This window comes from Bubalus kerabau, chromosome 18, assembly GCF_029407905.1.
Source record: "Bubalus kerabau isolate K-KA32 ecotype Philippines breed swamp buffalo chromosome 18, PCC_UOA_SB_1v2, whole genome shotgun sequence".
NCBI lineage: Eukaryota > Metazoa > Chordata > Mammalia > Artiodactyla > Bovidae > Bubalus > Bubalus kerabau.
In genome coordinates, this window is record NC_073641.1 from 23,672,318 (window position 1) to 23,698,800 (window position 26,483).

A 26,483-nucleotide genomic window follows, 5' to 3' on the forward strand; every position below is an offset into this window, starting at 1 on the left:
AAGCCATTTTACTGAATGAATATTGGATATAAACAGGATTTTAAATCATGTGAAATGAAGATAGGAACTTGGATTATCAGAGAAACAACAAGCATCAAAGAAAAATGGTGTTTTCCTTTATAAAATACCCAGCACTGAAATAAAGAAAACAGCTGTTTCCTAAATGAACATACAGCTTCTCCTAAAATCATGAGTTTCCTAGGTAATATGAATACATAAAATTTTTTCTGAGAACTGCTACATTTCCCTCCAGAGGCATCATGTGCATAATCTTCAAGCTGATCATAGAAAAGAGACAGGAAAAATTATCAGCGCTACTTGTTTCCTAGGCAACCCCTGCCACATACCTACTATGTGTCAGACACGTATCCTGAGCTCTGAAAACAAAATGGTCTTTACTGGGTTAGTAAGAAAAAGGATACACGGCCACTTTTTGACTCATATAAAGCACAATGTCTAAATGCACAGCTTCTGTGGTAAGACAGTGCACACAGGGAGGTTCAGGTGGTTTCATTCATCCATGGAGCATGCTCATCACTCATCAAGGCGGGTAACTTTCACTGGCCTCACCTACAGACCCTCAGCTGACATGCGGCCCATGGATGTGAAACGGATGCTACTGCTTCTCCATATCTCCAGTCTGCCTGCTCCTGGCAAAATCCTAGCTGCTGCTGCCCCTAACTCCCAGAAGACAGCTCTAAGAAAGGCTCAGTTTTCCATGTGGTACCTAAATGGTTTCTGTAGGAATGTCTGTTTCCCTAGTGGTTGCTGACATCAGAGCCATGCCCTCCCCTTCTCACCTCCCCCGCCTCACCCCTAGTCACCAGCAGGATCAAGAGAAGTCCTCACCTGGGAAAGCCCTCTTTATTTGCATACCTTCTCCCTTGGAAGACTTGTGCTCTTTGTCTACTTGGCTATAAGGGGAGAGACTGGAGGAGGAGGGAGGGTAGGAAGAAAGGCATTATTGATCCTCTTAGAATCCTTATAAGGGTGACAGTGCCTTGAATTTTCTAACCTAGCGCTTAAAACTTTCTTCCCCTGCATAAGTAAAACATAACACATAAAATTACCAATATTCAATCTTTTTTGACATGCAAAAATGTCAGTTTCATATGACTCAATCTAATAATAGCGACTTGATTCTTTGAATCTGTTCGTTCTGAAGTTCAGCTTTCTGGGACTTCCCTGGGGTTCCAGTGGTTAAAACTTCACCTTTCAATGTAGAAAGTACAGGTTTGATGTCTCAAGGCCAAAAGACCCAATTATAAACACCAGAAGCAGTATTGCAACAAATTCAATAAAGACTTCAAAAACGGTCTACATCAAAAAAAAAAAAAATCTTCAAAAAAAATTTTTTTAATAAAGTTCAGCTTTTTAATGGTTCAGATGACTACTCCAACCTGCCACTTTCCTTTGTAACTTTGTTACTATGGGAATTGGGTTCTACGTCCCTAACCAACTGACCACAAACAAATTTTGGAACATAACCCATTTATACACTGAGGATTGCCTACAAAGGACGTTCTTTCTTAGGGAAGACAAGGCTGATGGATTGCATTTATTAGAATTACAGGCTAAGGAAACCACAAAAGGCTTACTTTGGGTCTCCAGATATCCCTCTTAGCCTTCTGGCTCCAAAACATAATCATAATCTAAGGTTGTCTGGTGGTGAGCCAGACCATCCCAGGGAGAACTGGAACCAGGGATACAATCCACTCACGAACTGGACAAAAGCCACGGGTCTAAACATGGAGGCACAGAAGGGGCTGACTAATCTGTGGCTGGATAGACAGGACACATAGTCAAGAACAGTGGCACACTGGGTTAACCTGTGGAGGTTTAACATTCCTGGTACCTATACATCCCCCAGAAATCTTGATTTCATGGATCCAGGGTGTGCCATGGGCATTCAAATTCTACAAAGTTTCCTAGGCAACTCTAATGAACAGTCCCTTTTAAGAACCATTGTTCTAAACTTCAGTCCAAAGCCAGGAGAGAGATTCATGGGTTAAATAGTATTTAGAGGTCCAAAATGAGTCCTTGATCCAGGATATTACCCAGACAGGTGAGGCCAGTGGTCAGAAGTCCATGGCGCCTAGAAGCATGCAGGCTGCCAGGAATCAGGACGGCCTGAGGGGTCACGGGTGCCAGTCATGGCTCCTGGGGGCAGAGGGGAGGGTTGATGGGGAGAAGGCCAGAGACCAGGTGCAAAACTCCCTCCCAAGACATGGCCGCCGTCAAAAAAAACAAGGAGCTGAGGTTGATGGGCATGAGGTAGCACCCTGAAACTGAAAGGGGAGGAAAGTCATTCAATGCTAACTTCTCAGCTTCTTCTATCCTTCTGCCTACAGTCCGGATGGCTCCTACAGCTGCAAGCAGGAGGCTTCATTAACCCAGCTGCAGGGGTAAAGACTGCAGGGGCAGATCCCAGCGGGTCTTTATAGTTTTCCCCACAGAATAAACAACCTACCTTCCTCCTGTATGTCCTGCCCCAAAGACAGAGCTATTTCCTTTAAACCCTGCTCAACACCTAATTCTTCAGAAACTTTTCCAGTCAAAGGGCATAATGGATGGTCCAGTCTCTTGCCTCAAGGTAGAGTCATGCACAGCTGTACAGTTTGTACACTGCACAGACATCCACCTGAGAGAGGCTGAAGCCTAAAAGCACGTGGCTTGGTGCAGGGCTCTTTCTGCACAACTCAGTGTAGGCTAGCAGCAGCTCTGACTACAATGACTGATTTGTATCTATTCAAATACTTGCTGACTGAAAGATTAATTTGTTAACTCTAATCCATCTCCCTATCAAAATAGATGGATAAATGTTTTATTTTATACAACTCACCAGACATTCTACACTTAACTTCACACACATATATTTTCTTCCTAAAAAAAAAATGCTCATTAGACTTAAAAAAAAACAATCCATCCAGAGTAGCTAGGGAAAGCTTCTTGCTCTGCTTTTTCAGCCAATTTTACCCACTGACGACAGCAGAGAAAAGCATAAGGGCCCCTTGTTTTGCTGTCTTTGTTTCCCATGTCATGAGCAAAATTGCACAGGAATTATGAACAGTTAGCAAATGGTGTATAAGTGACCAAAAATTAAATGACAGCTCTATGAACAGAACCAGACCGGTCCCAGCAAAGCCAAGCTGCTGGAATCCTGGAACAAGAATCGGGGAATCAAGTTCTCCCTCTGGCCCGGGCCCTGTTCACTGCTGACCTTCGCCTGCTCTCACATCCCCAGCCTCCCAGGGTACACACAGGCCTTTGTGACCCATCCTGCACTGCCAAGACCATTGAGATGCTACTTGGATGGAGGCCACAAAGTCAAGTCACTGATGGGAGACCTCTTCAGCTGTGTCTCTCCCTGGGATCCAGCTCTCTCTCTCATCTCAGCCACTGCTTGGATGCCAATCCTTGAACAATGAGATCCATCGGAGGAGAAATGGGTTGTAGGAAGTATTTCATTCTCCAATGGGACTGACGTTCTTGACAGAGCTTAACCCAACAGTGTAGCAAAATTCTAGTAAAATGTGACTATGCCTTTAAAGAGCAGATACCTTCTGTACATTTGAACTGGGCTTTCCCTCTGCTCTCCGCACTACCCTTCCCCAGGCCACACTCAATAGGTAACCCTTTGATACCCTTTGTCCTGTGAGTCCATCACAGTTGCTATGTGCTCAGAGGAAGAGGACTCAAATGATCCCAAACGGACTTCATTTTCTGGCCTCTGTCTCTTTCTTCACCAGTGAAAGCACCCCTTCTATTTTGGAAATCGTATCTCTTGTGAACATGGTCTGTCTCAGCTGACTTGGAAGTCAAATCTATTGTGAACATGCAAACATGGTTCTGTCTCAGCTGACAGGGTTCTCCGAACACACGTCCAAGCCCGATTTGGTTGGTTGCCCAGAGAAATACCTCCCTTCTCCAAAACTGGAAGCAGCACAAAGAGGGAAAGGGTAGAGAATACACCTTTAGAATTTATTCATATTTGACTTCAAGTCTCACAGCCTTGTCTTCCTTCCACTCACTCACTGGAAAGCTCTGATAATGTAAGGAGTCTCTGAAGCAAATAGAAAAAAAGAAGTTCTTACTGTAGTGGAGTTTCTGATATGACCCCTGAGTCCTAGCACTGTCTCAGGGGCCTGGTTCAGGGGCTTGTCTTAATAGGGGCCTCCTACCCTAGTGCCACCTTCCTCTGGGAACTTGAAATGTAAGACTGGCTGAAGGAAGAGCTAGATTTTGTTTTGTATGTTTTGTTTTGCTTGCTTTTGTTTTGCAAAGAACCACATATTTGTCTTTATTTCTAAACTGGCCTTCACCTTGCTCACCTGGAAGAGACCAGGACCTGAGACAGACATTGTCACTCCCCACCCTTCCACTCAGGCCCCACCCCACCCCTGCACCCCAGATTTAAGAGATTCCAAGGCTGGACCAAGCTACTCCTAAAGCCCTTTCCAATTTGAGATTCTATAATTCTTTGAAAATTTTTCATCTACTGAAAAAAAATTTTTTTTTTTTTTTTCAAAAAACAAAGCTTTGCAAGTATAGCTTCTTATGGTGTTTCTTCTTTTCATGATTCACTTTCAGTTAAGTTGGTTCAAATCAAAAGGAATAAAGAGTAACAGAACCACATGTCTGTGGTGATTATTATTAATAGGAAACTCTAATTTTAAAACCTCAATCTTTTCATGGGGAGGGATGCATAACATCTATACTTGAACCTTTAACTTTCTTTTCTACTTTATTTTTCTTCTCTAGAAAAATTATCCTCTAAGAAAATAAATAAAAGAATAAAATATATTTAAACTGTAAGTCAACAAAGGTCCGTCTAGTCAAGGCTATGATTTTTCCAGTTGTCATGTAGGGATGTGAGAGTTGGACTGTGAAGAAAGCTGAGCACCAAAGAATTGATGCTTTTGAACTGTGGTGCTGGAGAAGACTCTTGCGAGTCCCTTGGACTGCAAGGAGGTCCAACCAGTCCATCCTAAAGGAGATCAGCCCTGGGTGTTCATTGGAAGGACTGATGCTGAGGCTGAAACTCCAATACTTTGGCCACCTCATGCGAAGAGTTGACTCATTGGAAAAGACTGATGCTGGGAGGGATTGGGGGCAGGAGGAGAAGGGGACGACAGAGGATGAGATGGCTGGATGGAATCATCGACTCGATGCACATGAGTTTGGGTGAACTTTAGGAGTTGGTGATGGACATGGAAGCCTGGCATGCTGCAATTCATGGGGTCACAAAGAGTCGGACACAACTGAGTGACTGAACTGAACTGAACTGAAACTGTAAGCATATATGATTTAATTTATCCACTCATATAAAATTAAATGGGGAGGAATGCAAGGTCCAATCATTTGGAGAGACTTAAAACCACCCAGTGCAGTGGTCCCAGCCAGGGGCAATTTTTTCCCCCAGGGGACATTTGGCAATGACTCAGGACATCTTTATGGTCCTCCCTGATGGTGTAACCATAAAGAATCCACCTGACAATGCAGGAGATACAGGTTCCATCCGTGGGTCGGGAAGATCCCCTGGAGAAGGAAAGGGCAACCCATTCCAGCATTCTTGCCTGGAGAATCCCAGGGGATATCTTTGGTTGTCACAAATGGGGAGGCTGGGTAACGGTGCTTTCAACATCAAGTTAGTAAAGGCCAGAAATACTGATAAACAACCTACGTTCCTCAGGACAGCCCCCACAACAGAGAACTATCCAGCCCAAAATTTCAATGCCACGGTCGAGAAACCAGCCCCGCCCACTCCTGCCCAGGTCTAAAAGTATGAATGACTCTAGAAATACAAAACCATAATTTTTCCATACAAAAGAGAAAAATCATTTTTTCTCATTAGTAAATAGTAGACTAAGTCAAACAGCCTCAAAAACAGCAATAAATAAAATTTGACTATAAAAACGTGCAGCCTCTGCCTTTAGTAGAGATGTGCTGTGCCACAGAGCTATTTCCCCCTGAGCCAGAAAGAACGCTGCTGCCACCTAGCGGATGACAAGGGATCCTCAACAGCACAGCATTCCTGGCTCCAAGGGCAGGAGACACGAGGTCTACAGGCATAGAATGAACCTATTTCCACGTTCATAACACTGAAAAGAAAAGAAAAAAAAAAAATACCTTCGGTTGCATGGCAAGCAATTGTTCACAACTTTTTAAAAATATACATGACTTATAGTATTCAATTAGTTAATTAACTTAGTGCCTTCAATTAATTTATTTTCTCCATTTCACGTATGTGATACAAAATGGAAGGTCAAGGTTTCTGATAACAGGTGTTTCACGGCTGTTTTTATTCTCACAGTTGATTGGGGGTGGAGAGTGGTGAGGCGGTCTCAGTGGCCCCAGAACCCTCTGGTAGGACCTTCTCTTCTACTCACGCTTTTCATTGGATCATAGCAAGACAGCAGTAAGTTCTCAGCAAATTATAAATCAAGGGAATGCCTTCACTTTAAAAAAATATATATGAATTTTTAAAAATTAAACAGACTCTAATGAAATGAAAATTAAGAAGAATGAGAATATAGACAGAAGTCTTTCTCCAACCACACTGTCCTACACACACATACACTGCCCCCCCACCCCCCCACCCCCCAGCCCCACCGCCCCCTGCCCCCCGAGGAGAGTGGAACCACCTTCCCTGCAGTTTCCAGAGGATCAGACCTCAAGCTAGGGGACGGCAGTTTACCCAGAACTGTAGGCTCCCTTCTCATTCTTTCTGGTGTTCTTTCTCAAGCTTTACCAAGGCTGAAAGGACTGAGCTTTACCTATTTTCATGTGCCAAAGGTAGAAAGCTTCCAACTCCTTCACCATGGAGATTCCTAAACATCCAAATGAGAAAACTTATTGTGATCTTCACAATGTGCCTTTTGAATGGGTTCTGAACTCTATTTCTGTGTTTTTGGACAAAGAGATGGTGGTTGGTTGGTTTATTAATATTAGGACATTTTATCCTGGCCCACCCAGTCCTTTAGTTCCCAAACCAGCTCATAGTTCAGGGTGCTCACATAAATTGAGATGGTTCTTCCTCCTCACTGTTTAAGGGAGTAGCCCTGTCCACCTCCTGCCTCTGATTTTGCTGGGGTCCTACAAATACTACAATCCTGAGCTTATTCTATTCAAGGGGGAAAAGCCTTGAGAGAAACTACTATTAGAACAAGAAAAGAGAAACTTATGTTATAACTCAGTCATGATTGAGTAATTGAGCAAAATAAAAAATTGGCTATCTGTATAATTATCTCTTTTACAGTCCCCAGACCAACCATAGATGGATGGATGGACAGAAGTGAGCAAGGAACAAAATTTCATCAGAGTTCCAGCATATTCATGAATTTTCTACAATCTGATGCTCCTAAACAAAGAATCTCATGCAATTTTACATGAAAAAAAAATCCTTTCTTAGACAAACACAAAGTGTTATTTATGGTAGATATTGTTATTAGTGTTTATATTATATTAAATATTAATGTGGGCTGTACAAAAAATCTTCTATTTATGTATCTCACAGTTGTTCTGAAATCAAGTGAAGTAAAGACAGCTCTTAAAGGACAGTATGCATATATAAGATGTCATTGTTATTGTCAAATACAGTAAAACTGAACTGAGGCAACTTTTATGTCAGAGTCAGTTTTCCTGAAGGTGAGAGCGTGTCCCCAAGGATAAGGATAAGGGCGCTTTTTCCTTCAAAGATCACATATTCTAAACTACCCCTTCCCCCTCCTCTAAAAAAGGAAACATGATTTGATAAATAGACAGAATAATTTGAAATTGGAATATCCCCCATTCAAGTCCAGGAAATTTGGTTCTTGTGTCTAGCCTAACTCATTATTTCATCTTATGAAGATACCCCAGAATATCTACCGGAAGCTCTTCTTCATCTAATTATTTATTGTTTGTGTTTTATATGATACAGGGAGAAATGTTTGTGATGCATTAATATGCAAGGAAAATAAGAAATAAATTATATATTACAAAATATGTAGGAAAAATACGTGAAAATAACAGTAGTGATTATCTCTGGATGCAAGTTTACAAAGTTGCTTCTAATGAGGGTCCAAAACTTTTTAACCTTTTGCTTCTTTTATCAAAGTTATATATGCATCTTTTACAGGTTTGTAACTTTTTACTGTCTGAGCCACCTTTTAAAAACTAGATTTTCCTAAATGTCCATCGACAGAGGAAAGGATAAGGAAGTTGTGGTACATATATATGTAATGGAATATTACCAGCCTTTAAAAAAGAATGAAATAAAGCCACTTGCAGCAACACGGATGGACCTAGAGATGGTTATACTGAGTGAAGTAAGCCACACAGAGAAAGAGAACTATCATATGACATCCCTTTTGACAGAATCTAAAAAGAAATTATACCAATGGACTTATTTACAAAACAGAAACAGACTCACAGACTTAAAGAATGAACTTATGGTTACTGAGGACACAGCTGGGAGGAAGGAATAGTTAGGGAGTTTGGGATCACCATGTACACACTGCTATACTTGAAATGGATAATCAGCAGGGGACCTGCTGTACAGCACAGGGAACTCTGCTCAATGTTCCGCGGCAGGCTGAGTATGAGGGGAGGTGGGGGAGAATGGATACATGCATATGTGTGGCTGAATCATTCTGCTGTGCGCCTGAAACTATCACAACACTGTTAATGCGCTATACTCCAATACAAAGTAAAAAAAAAAAAAAATGGATTTCCCTGTCTCACCTCTTTCTATCACCAAGTCCTTCTCCTCAGAGGCAATGAATAATTCTTTTAGACATTTGTTTTGAGTTTTGCCTCCTTATTTTTAGATAACATATTTATATAGCTATTCCTTAATGTTCCAGATTTAGATATTATCTGTGTCTTCCTATTAAGGAAGAGGAAGATTTAGCACTCTTGATGCCTCAATATGTTCATGGATTCCCTGTTCCCCAAACTCGGGTATCATTATATCATTAATTCTTATGGAATCATTAGTCAGTATTTACAGCACTATGGCCATCTCAGTATCACCCACATTTCTACCTACATGTTATTTTAGTGTTAATAACAGTCTCTTTTCTTTGTTTACTGTTCTATGTACCCGTCTCTCCAATCTCTATCAAAGAAATCTTTTCTCAATGCATCAAGCACATCAGGAATTCTAAACACTTCATCCATCCCTTTACAAGGCCTGTCTGGAGCCTTCTGTGCCCCATTCCCTCTGGATGTGTTGCTCTCCAAGCCTGTTTCACCACTTATTGCATCTGAATTTCCCTTTACCACCATCCTGGAGACATTTTTGTTTTGTCTTCTGAGTTTAGTTTCTGATTTTCTAGAGCCCCTGTTTTCCTCTTTCCGGGAATATATCTTCCAGTTTTCCTTGAGCACATATGCCAGTATGAACTAAGAAGAGGTAAATGGGAGATAAAATTTTGAGATCTTACATGTTTGGAAAAAAGCTTTATTGTTTCCTCAGATTAATTATGAGATTGGCTGGGTATGAAACTCTAGCTTGGATATCAATTTCTGCCAGAATTTCTCATTCTCTATTGAGAAGCCTGATGACACTCCAATTCTCATTTATTTGATTATGATCTGTGTTTTTTTTTCCCCACCTAAAGCTTTTATGACATTTTCTCTATGCCAATATTTTTAAGTCTTACAATGACATGAGTTGTGAGAGAGGTTCTTCCGTCTATTTGTAACTTTAAAATTTCAATCTGGAATTTTACATGTTTCAGTTCTAGAAACCATTTTTTTTTTCCTTTATGGAAAAAAACAGTTGGATTTTCTACAATTGTATTAATCATTTTATTTTTTATCTAAATTTCTTTTCTCCTATTTTTCTGCCTCTGTATCATTTTATTATACTTTCTGGGAGATTTCCTCAACTTTACATTCCAGTTGTGCTGTTGAAATTTTTATTTGTGCAATCTTGTTTTTAAATTCTCAAAGTTCTTTTTGGTGCTTTTAATATTTCTTTTTATGTCATCCTGTTCTTGGTTTATAGATGCAATATCACCTTTTATCTCCCTGAGGATATTATTCATAGTTTTACTTTTTGCAGGGTTTTCTTTTCTCTGTTTCTTGATTTTTTTTTTGGCATCTTTCATGGCCCTTTTGTTCCCATTGTCTTCTCAGGGTCTGTTTTTAGAAGCTGTTTTCAGATGACTGGTATTCTTGGCTGTCACTTATTCTTCAGAAGTGAGACACTTGGTGATCATTTTGTAACATACAAAGACACTGAACCACTAAAAAATAAAAATGTTTTAGATAAAAAATTTAAAAGTGAGGCAATAAAAAACTGCCTGGGGGCTCCTCATGCTTAACATGATATACTGCACCGTGGGATGGATTGATAAGTGTTGAAGATCTTCCCTCCATGGCTCATTTTACCCTCTACTCGCATGTCCAGGTGGTGCAAGCCTGGCCGGAAGCCTGCTTTTGAAGGCAAGTTGGGAAAGGAGGCTAAGGATCTCTCCATGAACAATGTAGACTTTTACTTAATCCCTCAGTAGAGTCTGTTCCCCTACAAGGTATGGTTCTGCCATACAAATGGCTTCTATGCATTTGGCACATAAAAAATGTCAGTATAATGCAAAAGTCACACTAATTCACATGCAGTATTTCCTAAGCACAAGAGAATAGATCGTGGAGTGGAATTCCAAATGTGCCTGTATTTTGTAAATTAAAAACAAGCATTTCCACCTGGGCTCCCACCCCAAAGAGGCTGCACCCAAGCCCTGTGTGGCTTTGGACTCCAGGCAGGTTTTTTGCCTCTTGGGACCTTAAGAGCAGCCAAACTGACTTAAAATGCCACTTCTATCTACACTGCATGAGTTACTAGCAGCCCTGCTATCATGAAAGTGTTGCCAACATTCCCACTCAATTATTTCTCCAACTTCTTATTACGTACCAGCCACAAGAGGCCCCAGCCACAAATACACTGCCTGCCTTCAGAGTCCAAGTTATTTCCCTGAGTATCAATTACTGTTTTTATTAATGTTTTGTATAAGTTTTGAGTTCTCTGCCCCAATCCTTTTTTTTTTTTTTTTTTTCTCTCTCTCCCATATGGCCTTTTATTTTTACAGTGCAATCTTGAAACCTATGGGTGTTTTCAGGAATCCCATCCTTACTGCATCTTATGGTAGACTTTTTCTCTTTTATCCATACCCCATTGGTGCTCACATGACTTTGCAGCCCTGTCCATCAAGAGGTAGAATCTCTCTCTGTCCCCTTGAATCTGAGCTGGCCATGTACCTTGCTTTGCCCAGATGAATGCATGGAAAAGACACTCTGTCGCTTCTCACTCTAGGCCTCAAGCGTCCCTTCAGGCTTCGATTTCAGGTTTCTCTCAGAAACCCACTCAGCCAAGGGGAAAAGCCTGGGCCCAGCCTGCCGGAAGATGAAAGACCCTATGGACCAGAGATGGGTCACTTCAGCTTTCCCAGCTGAAGATACGGGGCAAGGCAGGGAGGGTATCTTTGATTACCTGCTTTTGCTCCACATCTTTAGCCGATTTTCCTGTTTCTGACCCGAGTGTGCCCCCAGTTTCAGAAGTACCTGGGGTCTCAGCATATTGAGCCTTGCCGCGTCTTTGCAGGAAGAACATTATTGCTTGTGGGCTCCTCTACACCCGGCTGAGGTTTCCATTTCCTTAAGTCAGCTTACTCACCCCTCATTCACACCATTCCTGCTTTCAAAATGTTATTGCTGCGTCCTCTCCTCCTCTCTTTGCCCTCAATTTTACTGTCTTTTTACTTACCTACTGCAAAGTGTAGTGGTGTTTTCAGAGCACATGTAGCCAAACACGTATGTTCAATCTGCCAAGTAAAATGAAATCTCCTCACTTCATTTTATAGAGAAGAACACTGAAGTCATAGCAGCTGAGTGACTTGCCCAAAGCCAGGGTGGTTAGTGAAACATCTGGAACCCTCCAGAGCCGTGGGAGCAGTCAATGGTCCTTCCTCTCTTCCCTGCTGCCTCCATGACTACGTCAGGAAGCCCACAGGACTCAAGGTTTCCTTAGCTGATATAATTGCAGGTTTTTTCTGCACAGCACAGGAGATCCTGGGGTACCATTGTCTGTTCCAGCCTTAAAAACAATATGATCAGCCAATTCACCACACATTCTGAAGTAAATGGTAAAAATATACTGTATATTGTGTAAATATGTGATCTCTGAAGTGAAGTGTTGGTCACTCAGTCGTGTCCAACTCTTAGCGACCCCATAGACTGTACCCTGCCAGACTCCTCTGCCCATGGGATTCTCCAGGCAAGAATACTGGAGTGGGTAGCCATTCCCTTCTCTAGGGGATCTTCCCCACCCAGGGATCGAACTCCTACATTGGCAGGCAGGTTCTTTACCGTCTGGGCCACCAGAGAAGCCCACAGGATCTCGGCTGATGACTAAACCATCGTTCACATAGAATCGTGAATTTTTGGGGTTTTTTTAACCAATTACCTGTAAACACTCAGACACAATTTAAAAAATATTCAAAAAGCATTTAAAATTCTAACTACATAAACAAATGCTCATGCTCTACACTAAAACAAAATTGCAAAGTACACAAAGCATCCTCACTGGACAGACAAATGACTCTTGAACTGGTAAGAAGTAGCTGGAACTGGGTCCTTTAGAACAATGCCAACAACCATTGCTGGTGTCTAATGGCCCACAGACCAGTTGCAGGTATCTAGTTTCTGCCAATAGTCACCACTGACTATGCAGAAGAGCACAGTTCACATGTTGGGGTCACTCATGAGGTGCCCACGAGGGCTGCCCTTGTGCTCCCTGCCCTCTCCAGGAAGCATGTGCAGCTCTACCACAGAGGTGCGAACAGACCCCCTGTCTCCAAACCCCAGTAGTACAAGAACACTGCATCGCGATCAGTAGGAGAAACCTCTGGCCTTGTGTTTTCTGCTTTCTATGTCTAAATCAATAAATCACAAGAAACAACTTCATTTCCATCTCTGCTCAGAATATAGCCTGACATAGGATAACCAATCACTGCCCAGCTTATGGAATTCAAACCACTCACTATTGGCTGCAGGGTCTTTCACCAATTGTCCACCTCCCTTTTGTTGTTGTTGTTTAGTCACTCAGTCGTGTCCAACTCTTTCTGAACCCCGTGGACTGCATCATGCCAGGATTCCCTGACCTTCACAATCTCCCAGAGCTTGCTCAAATTCATGACCATTGAGTTGGTGATGCCATCCAAACATCTCGTCCTCTGTCGTCCCCTCCTCCTCCTGCCTTCAATCTTTCCCAGCATCAGGGTTTTCCAATGAGTCAGCTCTTCACATCAGGTGGCCAAAGTATTGGAGCTTCAGCTTCAGCATCAGTCCTTCCAATGAATATTCAAGGTTGATTTCCTCTAGGATTGACTGGTTTGAGCTCCTTGCTGTCCAAGCGACTCAAGAGTCTTCTCCAACACCACAGTTCAAAAGCATCAATTCTTTGGCGCTCAGCTTTCTTTATGGTCCAACTCTCAAATCCATACATGACTTCTGGAAAAATCATAGCTTTGACTATATGGACCTTTGTTGGCAACCTTTGTTGTCTCTGCTTTGTAATACGCTGTCTAGGTTTGTCATAGCTTTTCTTCCAAGGAGCAAGCGTCTTTTAATTTCATGCCTACAGTCACCATCCACAGTGATTTTGGAGCCCAAGTAAATAAAGTCTGTCACTGTTTCCATTGTTTCCCGCATCTATTTGCTACAAAGTGATGGGACCAGATGTCATGATCTCAGTTTTTTGAATGTTGAGTTTTAAGCCAGCTTTTTCCACTCTCCTCTTTCACCTTCATCAAGAGCCTCTTTAGTTCCTCTTTGCTTTCTGCCATAATGGTGGTGTCATCTGCATATCTGAGGTTATTGATATTTCTCCCAGCAATCTTGATTCCAGCTTGGGCTTCATCCAGCCTGGCATTTTGCATGATGCACTCTGCGTATAAGTTAAGTAAGTAGGGTATATACAGCCTTGACAATATACAGACTTGACCTACTCCTTTCCCAATTTGGAACCTGTCTATTGTTCCATGTCTGGTTTTAACTGTTGCTTCTTGGACACCTCCATTTAGCCATCCCTAACTGAACTTCCTTTTCTTAGCAGTATACATAGACTCCTGCCCCATATATAGAGTTTGCTCAGTCCCCATTAGGATCCTTGTCAGTTGATAAAGAATCCTCCTGCAATGCAGAAGACCCTGGTTCAATTCCTGGGTCAGGAAGATCTGCTGGAGAAGGGATAGGCTACCCACTCCAGTATTCTTGGGCTTCGCTGGTGACTCAGCTGGTAAAGAATCTGCCTGCAATGTGGGAGACCTGGGTTCGATCCCTGGGTTGGGAGGATCCCCTGGAGAAGGGAAAGGCTCCCCACTCCAGTATTCTGGCCTGGAGAATTCCATGGACCGTATAATCTATGGGGCCGCAAAGCGTCGGACATGACTGAGCAGCTTGCCCTTCAGGGTGGCTCTGCTGCCTGCCCTTCGCCTCCTTCACAGTGAGGAGGCGCAATTGAGCAGAGCTGAGCTAGCATCCCGAGTCATGGGAAACGCAATGATTGCTGTGCATATCCTTTGCACTCTTGCTCTTCCTCTGCACTCTGTTAAAGGTGCATCATCTCTTTTATAGGCATCATCTCTTGCCAAACCCAAGACAACTTTATGATGTAGGTACACTTATCTTCAGCTTAGAGAAGAGGAAATAGACTTTGGGGACTTCTGAAATGCCCTAGTTTACACTCGTAAGTGTAGGGACAAACCAAACTCTGCCAGATTCTAGAGCTCTGCTCTTAACCACTATATTTTGATAGTTATTGTAGAACCAGAGCAGGACAGAGAAGTTTAGATTTTATGTGGTAGCAAATTTGGAGCCTGGGAGATTTCAGTATACATGATTTAAGAGTTTCCTGGCAGAATGGTTTGTTGTTGGAAGAGTTATTCAGCAAAGTTCTCTGGAGCTTAATTAACTGTGAAGTGACCCAGGCCTGAACTAAGAGTAAAGAGCAGCAGAAATGAGAAAATGGAAATAATCTCAAAGAATACCCAATAGAATCTGGTGTCATACTGCTGCTGCTAAGTCGCTTCAGTTGTGTCCGACTCTGTGCGACCCCATAGACGGCAGCCCACTAGGCTCCCCCGTCCCTGGGATTCTCCAGGCAAGAACACTGGAGTGGGTTGCCATTTCCTTCTCCAATGCATGAAAGTGAAAAGGGAAAGGGAAGTCGCTCAGTCGTGTCCGACTCTTAGCGACCCCATGGACTGCAGCCTACCAGGCTCCTCCATCCATGGGATTTTCCAGGCACGAGAACCCACTGGAGTGGGGTGCCATTGCCTTCTCCTACATTATGATTTAAAAAAAAAAAAAAGAATAAAACAGTTGAGTCAAAAATGCCCTCCAAATTAGAAAATGGAATGATTTTCAATATTTTGAAGCCACTGGTGTAAACAGAGCATTTTGGAGAAGCTGATGAATTTGGTATTAAAGGTGTTTGGTTAGAATTTATACACAGAATATGTTGGAATGTTATCATAGCCCAATCAATCAAATACTATTTAAACATCGGAAGTATAGGTCAATAGGCAATAATTAAACAACAAAAGTCACAAAACCCTGTCGCTGGCCCTGTGAGAAATAAAACGTGGACCTGATCTAGAGAGTAGAGTGAGGGAGACAGCCATGCACATAAACAACATAAAACAGAAAAAGAAAAAACTACAACAGAAATCTGAGCTACATGCTGTAGGACTTGAGAGAGGCAAGACAGTAACTCCTACTGGGGAAACTAGAGAAGGCTTTATGGGGAAACTGATGAGCTTCCGAGACTAATGGAAGGTCAAACGACAGAGAAGGTGGAAAGGACATTCCCAGTGGAGTAAGTAACAGCAGAAGGTCCAAGGGAGTGGGAGTAGCAATTAGTCCAGGAGACTGGAACACAAGATTCCAGAATGGGGGAGGGAAGGATGGGAAATGTCAGGCTCGGGAAATAGGTTGGAGCCAGATAATAGAGGGCCTTAAAGCCTGTGCTAAGCAGTTTGGACTTTGTTCTACAGCAAATGGGAGTCATCAAAAGCTTTACAGCAAGCAGTGACAGGTTCATATGTGAGTTATATGCTAATCTTTCATTTCCATAAATGAATGTTGGATTTATGTAAAATAAATAAAATTCTGCTTTCTCTCTCTACCAAGTCACTCTACTTTCTTTGGCAAAGTTTGCCCTTAGGTTAACATTCCTGAATGTTTTTGCATTTTTATATTCCATACAGTACTTTTAATTAACCTTCTATCTAACCTAGAGTACTTTTTCTTTCCTTTTTGGTTAAAACTGAAAATGTCACCAATGTGGACCAGAGACATCAATGAAATAATTTTTCCTATTTTATTTTAATCCAGAAGTCAATTTCAGATACTCTACTAGTTTGATTCAGATTCTATTTATAGCTGATACAAAAGGAGGACTTACTCTGAATGCTTCAATCAATGTTTTCCTTGAGTGAATTTTTATATTGCAGCATTTTTGGGTGCCCTTTTACAAATAACTCACAGTTTCAGAGGAAAAGGATCTGAAGAAGTGAAAACACATTCATTTCCCTCATAAGGACAGATGTCCTGCTTTAAAGAGGTGGGGGAAAGTCCAGAATGAGATAACACCATTTAAAAACTCAGACTAGTCTTTTTCAACCTGTCCAACCAGAACAGAGAAAATCCCAGGTGCCACCCCTCTGAATTTTCAAAGCAGCAACAGAGACAGTTAACCAAAAAACAGAGTTGTAATGCATTATATTCTCAGCAATTTTCTTCTAATTATTTACTTAAAAATCCTTCCTTCTGTAAAACAAACCCATTCCGCCCTATCCCAGCCTCAAAAACAATGAAGAACAGGACCTCCCTTTGTGCCCTACTGTATTTTGAACTGAATTTCCCTTTAAACTCCTAAAGACTAAGTATTACATTGGACAGTTGTCATGTTAATTAAAGAAATTTGGCTACGTAGTATTTTTCCTCTCTTGTGGATACCAGCTCATACCCCAAACAACAAAGGGTCCCAGAGGACAGGCTTCCACCTGTCTCTTCCCCTCCCCAACCCTCCAAGATGCATGCTCCTCTTTGGCTTCTCAGAACACATTAAGCTCACCTATAAAGAGCCTGAATGAAGCTGAGTGGGAGCAATGCCACAGGAATGTGGGGGCTGGTGGGGGAAGGAGACCCTGTTAAAGGCGGCAGCTTCTCTTTAGCTGTACTTGGGCCCAGTGTTGCTTAATTCGTCTTTTTTTTCTTCCAAGAGAAGCGAGGATTTCAGAAGCTAATTATTTTGCAAATATTCACAAGTAAAAATTTAAAAACCTTTGTAAGAGCACTGTGTGGACCAAAGAAGTTGTGCCCAGTCTGCACGCCTGCACTGCTCTGAGGGTCAGCCCCGATGAGCAATCCAGGACCTGCAGCAAATAGCAGGACTGTCTTTGCCATAACGTCTTCAGTGATATTTCTGCTAGGCTTTGTGACATAACTAAAGGGAGAGAGACCATAACAGACAGGTGTAAGTTCTCATATTTCACTGCCCTTACTTTCTTCTAGATTCCCTACTGTAAGTTCTGCCCCCTCATCTCCTATACTCCATCCCAAAGGGTCCTCTTGCCCATTCCTATCAACAGATAACATGCTCTCTTGCCATCAGCAGAAAGAACTAAGAAAACCCTAAGGAGGCCTTATTGTCCCAGATACCAGAAACGATTCCCTGGCTGTGTCTCCTGAGATCCCCAGAAAGACCTCTTCCCTTGACTAGAGAAACAATACACTGAGTCATTTCTTGCCAATCACAACGTTTCCCCTGGAAAGTAAGTTACAGTGCTTCCAGACCCTAAGTGAGCTCCTCATCCTACGTCATCCCCTTCTACGTACTCGATCCTGGGCGGCGCATTCCCAGAGTATCAGCACTCTTCCAGAGAAGAGACACTGCTACAGTCCAGCATTTGACAGTCATAATCCCATTGGGCAGACAAGGACTTACAGATGATCCTAATGAAAATGCGCAATAAATCAGGCATGATACCTGAGCAGTCACAAAGCCAGTTTCCCTAGAATGAATAAGCAGCAGCAAACACAACCCAGTCACTGAAAGGTATTTTTCACACTTTGCTGTGATTTTTTATGAAAGACTGGACTCAGTAAATTAGCCTTAAGGACCCATGGTCTCCCCAGCGCAGCCTATATCAGACCATACCTACATGTAGAGTTGTTTATTCTGTCTATAACATCTTCCCTTCAGGTCCTGTCAGGTCCCCACACTCAGTGAATGATCTGAGCTCCCAGGTGAATTATCCCCAACTCCAATTTATAATCTTTACGATGTTCTGATCATTAGGGCCTTTATTTTGATCTGACATTTTTTTATTCTTAAGTTTTGCTACCTCACCTCTATAATCTATAGTTACTGTCCATTTTGGTTGACTTCTATTCTTGGCCTGCTTCAGAAACCATCAAATGGATTCAGTTACCCCAGGCTCACCATGCTTCCTAAATCCCTTGAAAGCAGAAAGTCTTTGCCCCACTTTCTACCATTCACCACTGGCATGTCATGGTCAAGTGTGGAGGTTTGGAGACAATGCCATTTACGCTCTGAAGACTGACACCGGAAGGCTTCACTTTGCAAATGGCTGCAATCCAAAGCATGCATTTACTGTAATGATTTGGGTTTTGCTATTTAGTGCCACATCCTGCAACTGCCTCATGAAATCACTTTTCTGCTATTTTCTTATTTTAGATCATAGATTTGACTCTTTACTTGTAAATGTCTTCCCATCTCAGTCCAGGCATAAGTCACCATTTCTTTTTCTCCATTTAGAGAGTAAAAGGTCATGATATTCTTATTAATAACTTGAAAGTGAAAGTGAAGTCGTATCTGACTCTTTGCGACCCCATGGACTGTAGCCTACCAGGCTCCTCCCTCCATGGGATTCTCCAGGCAAGAGTACTGGAGTGGGGTGCCATTTTCCTTCTCTAGGGGATCTTCCCTACCCAGGGATCAAACGTGGGTCTCCCACATTCCAGGCAGACGCTTTAACCTCTGAGCCACCAGGGAAACACCAATAACTTGAAAGAACCTGTTAAATTTCTCTATAATTATTTTTCGTTTTCTTCTTTTGACTTTAATATTCAACCTGGTCTCCACTCTACAATGGTGTTTGGACACTTTAAGATGATGTTTCCCAACAGGAATACAAAGACTTCACAGGCATGGTCCTAGCTGGTTGCCTGTCTCACTGGTTGCCAGTCAGAGGCCCCGTACACTCTTTCAGCCCATCTTCAGGCAGAGCTTGAGCTCTGGAATTGATCTGCTTGGATTCGAATGCTGACACTGCCCCTATCACTCTGTGTAGCTTTGATCAGTTTACTCACTAAACTTCAGTCTAATCCTTCTACGATGGGGATGATAATGCTAGATTTCTTGTGAGGACTGTCATGATGATTAAAGAACTGGCGTGTATGAGGAAAACATTTAGCAAAGAAATTGGCACACATTGAGTGATCAGGAATCCCAACGTTTCCTGTTGCTCTCTCCACCTTTCAGAACCAGAGCACAATTGGAGCTTGCCTGATGTGAAGCAGTGGGTGAGCCGCGGTGAATATTGACATTTCCATTTGCACAAACTTCCCCTGCTTTTTCTCGTCTTTCCTTAGACTCAAGATATTTTCCCCAGCCTCATCTACTGCACATAGAAATCCATTCCTCCTCTTGACAACTTTGTTTATATTAATAAATCAATCCATCTAGCCGAAAGCTGATCTATGGCATATTTTAAAGTTAAGAGTTAAGGAAAACTGCCATAAAATTCATTTCTAGTCCTCTTAAATATCACAGGGGAAGCCCTGTCAGCCTGAGGAGTGAATGCTGGTCTTGCTCACATAAAAATAGGCCAGCACAGGCCGGGGGCTGGGAGCTGTGATCACTGTGCCACTAAAACAATTTTGTGCCCCAATTATTCTTCCAAGTGCCTCCCAGAACTAACTAGGTGACACCTCGCCTCACCACCTCTTCCTCCCTCTTGCCCACACCTGCCTTAAAAAACAGGTGAGTTGGGTTTTATCTGGGGGAGTGCTTGTTGTATTTTGTAAATTTTTCCCATGTTTCTACAAAATTCTATATATTAAAATAAATAAACAGTAAATCATTATAAACTCTTTATCAGTAAATGCTTTTCATGAATTTATCACAAGAAATTATTAAACCGTAAAGTTAGACTTCTCTTGAGTGAACAATTATACTTCCCAATATATGATTAAGCCATTTTATCAATATGAAATATAAATATTGGATAGTATTTACATATAAGATAAAAGAGTTCTTAACTTAAAAAGTGGTCATCTATATCTATCAATGAATAAATCAGCAAATGTAATGAAAAAAATCTCACTACCTACTCATCCATGTATTTGAGTAGGGAACACAGTAGCTGGCTTCAAATTTCAAATTGGATCCCTAGTGTGGCAGCAGAAAGGGGCCTCATTCAAACTTTCAATCTCAAGTGGTTTGGTTTAGAGATGAGAGTCTGGGGATAGGAGATAATCACTGAGACAGGCCTCCATGGGCACATGGCCGAGAGACCCCTAGTCCAATTATCTGTGCACAGAGGGGAAATTACCTCCAATTCTAGAGTTCCCCTCACTCTGTCACCCCTACTAGTAGGATCCACATTCATGTTCCAAACCCTTGCTGACATTTCTATAGATACCTAATTCCAAATCATTATTGATTCTCTGATTTTTTTCCAAGTTCATACATGCAACATTCCCTACATGGGCCAGCAGCCTCCTGCTCTTCCTCTGAGACTCAGCATAGGGGTCTTCTTCTTCCCCTTACCCCAGGTTCAAGGCCTTATCCCTCCTCGTTCTTATCACCCCAAGCTCCTTCTCCCTATACATCAACCACGGTTATCTGTGTACTGGGGAATGATATTCAAAATAAGTCACAAGAACCGGTGCAGCCCAGGCCGTGCCAATCAGGACACAAGCTGGCTGCTCCTGCATCAGTGCAGAGTGACCACAAGTCAGCCTGATAAGAGGGGATTTTCACCCATCAGGCAGTTAACCCCTTAAAAATAAGGGCTGTGTTTTATTCATGCATACATCACCAGACCCCAGCACATGGGAGATGTTTAATAAGTGTTTGTGGATTAAATCAGCTGAAGGTTACATGGAAAAGGCAAGGTGATGGGAGGCAGGGCAATGCTTCAAGTGACCTCAGTTGACTGTCCTTACATGTCATGCCCCTACATATCCCTTCCTGGGGTTTTTGTAGCTGTGTGAGAGTCAAACTAGGCCAAATGTGAAAGAATATGACATTCTGGGCTTCCAAAAGTTAATCTTAAAGACCCCAGTAGGTTTTAGATTTAGGTAACTAAATGGGTTTCCCAGGTGGTGCTAGTGGTAAAAAATCTGGCTGCCAGTGCAAGAGATTCAAAAGATGCAGGTTTGATCCCTGGGTGGAGAAGGAAATGGCCACCCACTCTGGTACTCTTGCCTGGAAAATCCCATGGACAGAGAAGCCTGGTAGGCTATAGTCCATGGGGTCGCAAAGAGCCCGACATGAAAGAGCAACTTCGCTTTCACTTTGATCCCTGGGGTGGGAAAATCCCCTGGAGGAGGACATGGCAACCACTCCAGTATTCTTGCCTGGAGAATCCCATGGTCAGAGAAGCCTAGCAGGCTAGAGTTCATAGGGTCGCACAGAATCGGACACGACTGAGCAGCTTAGCACACACAACTAAATATCTGCAAATTCCAGTCAGTTATAAAATCTATCACCTTCAGGAACTAGAGACCCCTTGGAAGGACTGGTGTTAAAGCTGAAACTCCTATACTTTGGCCACCTCATGCGAAGAGTTGACTCATTGGAAAAGACTCTGATGCTGGAAGGGATTGGGGGCAGGAAGAGAAATGGACGACAGAGGATGAGATGGATGGATGGCATCACCGACTTGATGGACAAGAGTTTGGGTGAACTGTGGGAGTTGGTGATGGACAGGGAGGACTGGTGTGCTGCAGTTCATGGGGTCGCAAAGAGTCAGACACGACTGAGCGACTGAACTGAACTGAACTGAGAGCCCAGCTTTTGTAAACCCATCTTCCTATGTTTCACTCACACAAATTCTACTACTTTAAAAAAATGTAACCAGTCCAACAGATGCAATTTTTAAATGACTGTCTAATTATGATATATCCCTCTGGTATTATTGGGGGATTAATTAAAAGAACTTAATCTTATTTTAAGAATATATAATTGATGAAAATTTCTCTTGGGACACCAAGAGGCTAGAAGGTCTTCTAGCAAAAGCACACATTAGCCTCAGTCTCAAGACAATTATGCGGTGCAGACTCATTACCAGCCAGCTCTCAGCTCAAAGGCGATTCTAGGAGACTGCTTTAGTAAATCTAGAATCTAAAGGTTGTTCTTGGTGTCATATGGGCTTCTATACTGACATGACTTTGTTTTATATTCTGGAAGAGATTCATAAATAGGAACCAGTGCTAAATGCAATATTTTATTTTGTTTCAGTATTGTAGGATGTACATGCAGTTTCTTACAGGTCTAAATAAGAAAAAAACATTTCCAGAAGCACCGTCCTATAGCAATAAAATATTGTTTTAATCAAAAGCTTGGTTATGCTACATGAAACAGAAGTACACAGTACCATTCAGTGTGAAGGTTTAAGGGTGAATTCTTTAATTCTGTTGAAGGAGGAATGGGATTTGCAGCTACAAAAAAAACTAAGGGAAAAGATAGTGGGCGGAAAAAGAAGCAAAGCTATGGACTTTATAGTGAAGCACACATTTTTCCATGACTAGTTAGAAGGAAAGTTTCAAAGTCACATTATAGAGGAAAGCACTGGAAAAACCCAGAGAAAAAACAGTTCTATATCAAGTTGTAGACAAAGAAGAGGGTTTGACACTCACAACTTCGTGTTACCATGACCCTTCTAGGAAGTTCATGGGCAAGGACACTGCCTGATTCTGACCTTGAACTAGAGGATACACACCTGTCCAGGACTACTGGGCTACTGCTACCTCTTACAAAATGACCATTATTGAGATGATTCATTAATTAATTAACCTAAAGGAAGGTTTTAGATAACTTAGATATGGGCATGAAAAATTTACTTTAGAAGAGTTGACAGAGATTATATCCCACTTTTCTGTTGCTGTTGCTGCTGTTCACTCGCTCAGTCATGTCTGACTCATTGTGACCCCATGGACTGCAGCATGCCAGGCTTCCCTGACCTTCACTATCTCCCAGGGTTTGCTCAAATTCATATCCAACAAGATTGATGATGCTATCTAACCATCTCAACCTCTGCTGACCCCTCTCCTTTTGCCTTCAATCCTTCCCAGCATCAGGGACTTTTGCAATGAGTCAGCTCTTCACATCAGGTGAAAGTATTGGAGCTTCAGCTTAAGTCCTTCCAATGAATATTCAGGGTTGATTTCCATTAGGATTGACTGGTTTGATCTCCTTGCTGTCCAAGGGGCTCTTAAGAGTCTTTTCTAGCAGCACAGTTTGAAAGCATCAATTCTTTGGCATTCAGCGTTCTTTATAGTCCAAAACTCACATCCATACACGACTACTGGAAAAATCATAGCTTTGATTAGATGGACTTTTGTCAGCAAAGTGATGTCTTTGCTCTTTAAGGTGCTGTCTATGTTTGTTAAGGTTTTTCTTCCAAGGAGCAAGCATCTTTTAATTACATGGCTGCAGTCAACATCAGCAGTGATTTTGGAGCCCAAGAAAACAAAATCTGCCACTGCTTTAAATTTTTCCCTTTCTATTTGCCATGAAGTGATGGGACCAGATGCCATGAATGTTTTTTGAATGTTGAGTTTCAAGCCAGCTTTTTCACTCTCTTCTTTCACCCTCATCAAGAGGTTCTTTAGTTCCTCTTTACTTTCTGCCATCAGAGTGGCATCATCTGCATATCTGAGGTTGTTGATATTTCTTCTGGCAATCTTGATTCCAGCTTGCAATTCATCCAGCCTGGTATTTCTCATGATGTACTCTGCATATAAGTTAAATAAGCAGTGTGACAATATTCAGCTTTGTCGTACTCCTTTCCCAATTTGGAACCAGTCCATTGTTCCATGTCCAGCTCTAAATCTTGCTTTATGTTGTTCAGTTGCTCAGTTGTGTCTCTTTTCAACCCCATGGACTGAAGCACACCAGGCTTTCCTGTCTCTGCTTTTTAATACACTAAGTTTGTCATGTCTTTTCTTCCAAGGAGCAAGCGTCTTTTCATTTCATGCCTTCTTAACCTACATACAGTTGCTTCTTGACCTGCATATGGTTTTCTCAGAGGCAGGTAAGGTGGTATTCTCATCTCTTTAAGAATTTTCCACAGTTTGTTGTGATACACACAAAGGCTTTCATGTAGTCAATAAAGCAGAAGTAGATGTTTTCCTGGAATTCCCTTGCTTTCTCTATGATCCAACGAATGTTGGCAATTTGATCTCTGGTTCCTCTGCCTTTTCTAAATCCAGCTTGTTCATATGGAAAGTTCTCAGTTCATGTACTACTGAAGCCTAGCTTGAAGGAGTCTGAGTATAAACTTCATAGCATGTGAAATGAGCACAGTTGTGCAGTAGTTTGAATACTCTTTGGCATTGCCCTTATTTGGGATTGGAATGAAAACTGACCTTTTCCAGTCCTGTGGCCATTGCTGAGTTTTCCAAATTTGGTGACATATTGAGTTCAGCACTTTCACAGCATCATCTTTTAGGATTTGAAATAGCTCAGCTGGAGTCCATCACTTCCAATATCTTTGTTCGTAGTAATACTTCCTAAGGCCTACTTGACTTCACCCTCCAGGATGTCTGGCTCTAGGTGAGTGACCACAATATCATGGTTATCTGGGTCATTAAGACCTTTTTTGTATAGTTCTTCTGTGTATTCTTGCCACCTCTTCTTAATCTCTTTTGCTTCTGTTAGGTCCTTACCTTTTCTGTCTTTTATTGTGCCCATCTGTGTGTGAAATGTTCCCTTGATCTCTCAATTCTCTTGAAGATATCTCTAGTCTTTTCCATTCTACTATTTTCCTCTATTTATTGGCACTGTTCATTTAAGAAGGCCTTCTTGTCTCTCCTTGCTATTCTCTGAAATTCTGTATTCAGTCGAGTATATCTTTCCCTTTATCCCTTGCTTTTCATGTCTCTTCTTTCCCAGCTATTTGTAAACAAAGCCTCCTCAGACAACCGTTTTGCTTTCTTACATTTCTTTTTCTTTGGGATAGTTTTGTTCACTGCCTCCTGTACAACGTGCAAACTCCTGTGCATAGCTCTTCAGGCTCTCTGTCTACCAGATCTAATCCCTTGAATCTATTTGTCACCTCTACTGTATAATCAAAAGGGAGGTGATTTAGGTCATACCTGAATGGCCTAATGGTTTTCTCTACTTTCTTCAATTTAAGCCTGAATTTTGCAATAAGGAGCTGATGATCTGAGCTCCAGTCAGCTCTAGGTCTTGTTTTTGCTAACTGTATAGAGCTTCTCCATCTTCAGCTTCAAAGAATGTAATCAATCTGATTTTGGTGTTGACCATTTGGTGATGTCCATGTGTAGAGTCGTCTTCTGCGTTGTTGGAAGAGGGTGTTTCCTATTACCAGAGTGTTCTCTTGACAAAACTGTTAGCCTTTGTCCTCTTCATTTTGTACTCTAAGACCAAACTTGCCTGTTACTCCAGTTATCGCTCGACTTCCTAAATATCCCATTTACCTAATACATAAAAGAACAAAGTAATGAACTCCCATAGTTGCTGTTTCCTTGTAAGATGTTACCAATATCCTATGTTTTATCATGATACACACATTACCAGGTTATCTATATTTCTATCTATTTTATTAAAAATAAAATGCATACAAACTGCCTGTGAAGTGATCAGGGCTTAATACATCCTAAAACTGAAGGAAAGCTAATACTATTTCAATTGGATACATTTTAACAATTACAGAGATGGTTGATATCATAATATGAATCTTGAAGATCAAAATGTTTTAAAGATCAATTCAAATATTACTTAAAATTTTATCTTATTGCTAAAATTTGCTCATTGTTATAAAACAAGAATTATTGCATATAAATATTTTATAATCTGCATTTTATCTAATAAATCATTCAAGATGGTTGGACATTCAGCCCCTATGCAATCAACATGAACCCAACAAACCTAGTTCTATGAACAATGCCTAATAAGCATAGAGCTTAATGAAATTTGGTTATTAGAACTTATATCAGGAAAGAAAATCTGTAGTAGTTTATTGATTTTACTTGATCACTAATGTGCTAGAAGTCTCTTAAATATCTCTAAATTTTTACATGACACAAATGCATAATAGTTCCAGCTGTGAGGCCTCTCTTGGTCATTCATTATTTTTATTCATTAAAACAGTTTCTATCATGAGGATATCCTTTGGGGTTTGGAATCTAATGGGGAATAAAATCTTGAAAAAGTTAAG

General features: G+C 41.6%; 1 long non-coding RNA gene across 1 annotated transcript in view; it reads right to left on the reverse strand.

The window, feature by feature from the left end:
• The window catches only part of LOC129633308 (uncharacterized), a 117,092-nt gene that overhangs the window by 33,396 nt on the left and 57,213 nt on the right, over positions 1-26,483 (reverse strand). The window lies entirely within an intron of this gene.